This window comes from Dendrobates tinctorius, unplaced genomic scaffold (assembly GCF_039654945.1).
Source record: "Dendrobates tinctorius isolate UK_male_01 unplaced genomic scaffold, ASM3965494v1 ptg000285l, whole genome shotgun sequence".
NCBI lineage: Eukaryota > Metazoa > Chordata > Amphibia > Anura > Dendrobatidae > Dendrobates > Dendrobates tinctorius.
The window spans coordinates 2,809,759-2,815,758 of NW_027361952.1; positions in this window are offsets into that span (position 1 = coordinate 2,809,759).

Consider the following 6,000-nt stretch of genomic DNA (forward strand, 5'->3'; position numbering starts at 1 on the left):
TGCCGGCGCCGGGTTCTTTTTCGTTAAAAAGAAAGACTGTTCGCTGCGCCCATGTATCGATTATAGAGGATTGAACAACATCACTATCAAAAACCGGTACCCACTTCCTCTTATCCCGGAGTTGTTTGACCGTCTCAGGGGGGCACGCATCTTCTCCAAACTGGATCTCAGGGGGGCATACAACCTCATCCGCATCCGTGCCGGCGATGAATGGAAGACCTCCTTTAACACCCGTGACGGTCATTATGAGTACTTGGTGATGCCATTCGGTCTGTGCAATGCCCCGGTGGTGTTCCAGGAGTTCGTCAATGAAATCTTCCGAGACCTCCTGTACTCCTGTGTCGTAGTATACCTGGATGACATTCTGGTCTTCTCCCCGGATCTTCCATCCCACAGGAGGACTGTCCGCCTTGTTCTTCGGCGTCTTCGAGAGAATCGTCTATATGCCAAGATGGAGAAGTGCCTGTTCGAACAGACCTCCCTGCCTTTTCTGGGCTACATCATCTCCGATGCCGGGCTTCAGATGGATCCCGAGAAACTCTCCGCCATTCTCAAGTGGCCTCGCCCCGCTGGCTTAAGAGCTATTCAACGTTTCTTGGGCTTCGCGAACTACTATCGGCAGTTCATTCCGCACTTCTCCTCGCTCTCCAGGCCGATCTCGGCCCTTACCCGAAAGGGGATCTCTGCCAACTCCTGGACACCTGAAGCCGAAGAGGCCTTCCAGTTGCTAAAACAAGCTTTTTCCACAGCTCCCGTATTGATCCGTCCTGAGAGCGGCAAGCCTTTCGTGCTGGAGGTGGACGCTTCCTCGACTGGCGCCGGGGCTGTCTTGTCCCAGAGGACCGGTTCGGGCCGCCTACGTCCTTGTGGCTTTTTCTCCAGAGCCTTCTCGCTGGCAGAGTGTAACTATTCGATTGGCGACCGTGAGCTTCTGACCATGAAGTTGGCATTGGAGGAGTGGCGTCACCTTCTGGAAGGAGCAGTTCACCCTTTTATTGTTTACTCTGACCACAAAAATCTAGCCTACCTCCAGACCGCCCAGAGACTCAATCCTCGACAGGCTAGATGGTCTATGTTTTTTGCCCGCTTTGATTTCGAGCTGCACTTCCGCCCTGGAGACAAGAACGCTAAAGCCGATGCTCTATCCAGAGTCTTTCAACCAACTGAATCTGGGGAGGAACCTTCCCATGTTATCGAGCCTACGAAGATAATCACAGTGGCTCCGTTGTCTCTGCTTTCTCCACCTCCGGGCAAGACTCTCGTACCAGAGGACGTTAAGAGGAGAGTTCTTCTGTGGGGGCATTCCTCCAAACTGGCTGGTCATGCCGGAATTGGGAAGACCCTGGCCCTCATAACGCGGTATTATTGGTGGACCACTCTCCGTCAAGATGTGGCAGACTTTGTCGCCTCCTGTTCCTCCTGTGCTAGGAATAAGACACCCCGTCGTCCTCCATTTGGCCTGCTGCTTCCCCTGCCGGTACCGAAGTCGCCTTGGGAGAATATCGCCATGGACTTTATCACGGATCTGCCCCGCTCGTCTGGCTGTACGGTGATTCTTGTGGTAGTGGACCGCTTTTCTAAAATGGCGCATTTCATTCCGCTAAGCGGCCTCCCTTCCGCACCCGGATTAGCCAAGATCTTCGTCCATCAGATTTTCAGACTACATGGTCTACCTGAACGAATTGTCTCTGATCGGGGGGTACAGTTTACGGCAAAATTTTGGAGAGCACTTTGCAAACTTCTGGATATTTCCTTGGATTTTTCTTCTGCCTATCATCCACAAACCAATGGGCAAGCGGAACGAACTAACCAGATCCTCACTGCATACCTTCGGCATTTTTCCAACGGCCACCAGGATAATTGGGCTGATCTGCTTCCTTGGGCGGAATTCGCCTACAACAATCATGCCGGCGAATCCTCTACTAAATCGCCCTTTTTTGTGGTATTCGGCAAACACCCTAACATACCTCTTCCTGTCGCTCCAACCTCTGAAGTACCGGCAGCCAACTCCTTGTTCCAGGAATTCTCTGAAATCTGGTCCGAGACCAACTCCACTCTCAAAAGGGCCAGTGAGCGAATGAAGAACCACGCAGACAAGAGGAGGCTGGACCCTCCACCGTTTCACATTGGGGATAAGGTCTGGCTCTCATCCAAGTACATTCGACTGAAACTACCCTCTTATAAGCTGGGCCCCCGGTACATAGGTCCTTTTGAGGTCCTGGATCGAGTCAATGAAGTCGCCTACAAATTGAGGTTGCCTGCTTCGCTCCATATCCCGAACACCTTCCACGTCTCCCTCCTGAAACCTGTGGTCCTGAATCAATTCCATCCTTCACCCACTCCAGCTCCTCAGCCTGTGGGCTCGGATGATACTTTCGAGGTGAGGGATATTCTCGCCATGAGGAGAGTTAGAGGGAGGACTTTTTTCCTTGTTGACTGGGAGGGGTTTGGTCCTGAGGAGAGATCCTGGGAGCCCCGGGAGAACATCAACGCCCCCCACATTCTCAGGAAATTTTTTGCCAACCGCAGCGGGGGGCGGCTTAAGGGGGGGTACTGTCACGGTCCCCGATTCCCCCTGTCACGCTCCCAGCCCTGCGCCCCCGTGCGCGCAGCGATACTCACCTCGTCCGGCAGCCGCGTTCCCTCCAGCAGCCTCGCTTCCTCCAGCCCCGGCGTCGGCCTCTCCCTTCCTCCGGCCCACGGCCGGTGACATCACCGCAGGTCCCGCGCATGCGCAGTAGGTCGCGGCCGGTCCTCCGCCGCTAAGCTGGGTTCCGGCGGTGCCCTGCCCCAATTGCACCGCCGGACCAATGGGGGCTCAGCAGCAGCCATATCAGGCCGCCCTCCCTTAGTGGAGGCGCCTGACCGTGGTTGTTTCCTTCTGCGCCTCAGGCCCTGTGTACTCCGCTGGAATCCGGCTCGCTGCCTAACCTCTGTGCTTGCTTCCAGCCCTGCTAAGTGCCCGTACCTGTCCTGTGTCCGTGCCTGTTCAAGTCCTGTCTCCGCGCCTGTTCCAGTCCTGTCTCCGAGCCTGTTCAAGTCCTGTCTCCGCGCCTGTTCCAGTCCTGTCTCCGAGCCTGTTCCAGTCCTGTCTCCGTGCCTGTTCCAGTCCTGTCTCCGAGCCTGTTCCAGTCCTGTCTCCGTGCCTGTTCCAGTCCTGTCTCCGTGCCTGCTCCAGTCCTGTCTCCGTGCCTGTTCCAGTCCTGTGTCCGTGCCTGCTCCAGTCCTGTCTCCGTGCCTGTTCCAGTCCAGTGTCCGTGCCTGTTCCAGTCCAGTGTCCGTGCCTGTTCCAGTCCAGTGTCCATGCCAGCTCCAGTCCTGTGTCCTTGCCTGTTCAAGTCCTGTGTCCGTGCCTGCTCCAGTCCTGTCTCCGTGCCTGTTCCAGTCCAGTGTCCGTGCCTGTTCCAGTCCAGTGTCCGTGCCAGCTCCAGTCCTGAGTCCGTGCCTGCTCCAGTCCGGTAACCGTGCCTGTTCAAGTCCTGTGTCTGTTCCTGCTCACGCCCTGTGCACCATTCCGAGCCGCCCCTCTTGGTTCCGGCTGCCGTGGCATTCGAGTCTCTGGTCTTGCGCCTAACGATCCCTGTATAGGGGTCGGTCACACCAGGTTGCTCGTCCGGGGTCCCTCGGTGCCACGGTCCAGAGGGTCCACTCCAGGGTATTCCTCCTCACAGTCTGTGGCGCTAACACTTGGCAAGAGCATGCTGTGTCTATGTTATAATATTTTGGTTTCTGTGTGTCTAAATACAGTGGGGCAAAAAAGTATTTAGTCAGTCAGCAATAGTGCAAGTTCCACCACTTAAAAAGATGAGAGGCGTCTGTAATTTACATCATAGGTAGACCTCAACTATGGGAGACAAACTGAGAAAAAAAAATCCAGAAAATCACATTGTCTGTTTTTTTTCATTTTATTTGCATATTATGGTGGAAAATAAGTATTTGGTCAGAAACAAAATTTCATCTCAATACTTTGTGATATATCCTTTGTTGGCAATGACAGAGGTCAAACGTTTTCTGTAAGTTTTCACAAGGTTGCCACACACTGTTGTTGGTATGTTGGCCCATTCCTCCATGCAGATCTCCTCTAGAGCAGTGATGTTTTTGGCTTTTCGCTTGGCAACACGGACTTTCAACTCCCTCCAAAGGTTTTCTATAGGGTTGAGATCTGGAGACTGGCTAGGCTGCTCCAGGACCTTGAAATGCTTCTTACGAAGCCACTCCTTCGTTGCCCTGGCAGTGTGCTTTGGATCATTGTCATGTTGAAAGACCCAGCCACGTTTCATCATCAATGCCCTTGCTGATGGAAGGAGGTTTGCACTCAAAATCTCACGATACATGGCCCCATTCATTCTTTCATGTACCCGGATCAGTCGTCCTGGCCCCTTTGCAGAGAAACAGCCCCAAAGCATGATGTTTCCACCACCATGCTTTACAGTAGGTATGGTGTTTGATGGATGCAACTCAGTATTCTTTTTCCTCCAAACACGACAAGTTGTGTTTCTACCAAACAGTTCCAGTTTGGTTTCATCAGACCATAGGACATTCTCCCAAAACTCCTCAGGATCATCCAAATGCTCTCTAGCAAACTTCAGACGGGCCCGGACATGTACAGGCTTAAGCAGTGGGACACGTCTGGCACTGCAGGATCTGAGTCCATGGTGGCGTAGTGTGTTACTTATGGTAGGCCTTGTTACATTGGTCCCAGCTCTCTGCAGTTCATTCACTAGGTCCCCCCGCGTGGTTCTGGGATTTTTGCTCACCGTTCTTGTGATCATTCTGACCCCACGGGGTGGGATTTTGCGTGGAGCACCAGATCGAGGGAGATTATCAGTGGTCTTGTATGTCTTCCATTTTCTAATTATTGCTCCCACAGTTGATTTCTTCACTCCAAGCTGGTTGGCTATTGCAGATTCAGTCTTCCCAGCCTGGTGCAGGGCTACAATTTTGTTTCTGGTGTCCTTTGACAGCTCTTGGGTCTTCACCATAGTGGAGTTTGGAGTCAGACTGTTTGAGGGTGTGCACAGGTGTCTTTTTATACTGATAACAAGTTTAAACAGGTGCCATTACTACAGGTAATGAGTGGAGGAAAGAGGAGACTCCTAAAGAAGAAGTTACAGGTCTGTGAGAGCCAGAAATCTTGATTGCTTGTTTCTGACCAAATACTTATTTTCCACCATAATATGCAAATAAAATGGAAAAAAAAACAGACAATGTGATTTTCTGGATTTTTTTTCTCAGTTTGTCTCCCATAGTTGAGGTCTACCTATGATGTAAATTACAGACGCCTCTCATCTTTTTAAGTGGTGGAACTTGCACTATTGCTGACTGACTAAATACTTTTTTGCCCCACTGTATATATATTTCTTCCCCTTCTGATTCTATGACTGTTGAATTGCATTGGTAAGCGTATGTTATTATGCTGACACGGTTTTTTAGAATTGAGACAGAGACGTAAAATGTAACTTTTGCCTTTTTTTTTTTTTTTTTTTAAAGCAAAACCTATTCTTGCCATATCAGAAATGTGGCAATGGACCAAATTGGCCTTTTTGCAGATGTCAACATTGTGTGACAATAAAATTTTCACACATAGAAAACAACAAAAATAACATTAGGCAATAACAAAATAGAAATATTATAAATGTTGGTACGTTGGGGGAGGAGAAGGCGGAAGACCAGCCTGTGTTTGCTGCTGGCTACTTTGCCCAACTTGTCCATCGCCCAGTGTGGGGGCATACTGTTGCCCATGATGTGGGTAGTGTACTGCCTCCTGGGATTGGGCTTGGTACTGGCCAGAGTGATAATGAACAGGGGCATCTTGTTGGGTCGGGTAGGCCCGTGTCTCATACCCACCAATATAGCCATGTCGTCCCCAACCAGGTTGGGACCAGCCTCCAACACTGGGTGGGAAAAAGTGGTCATATTGGTGAGGTTGGCTAGAGGCAGACATATGTGGCTGCTGTTGGAAAGGTTGGGTAGGGGGAGGAAGGGGGTGAGGTGTAGGCC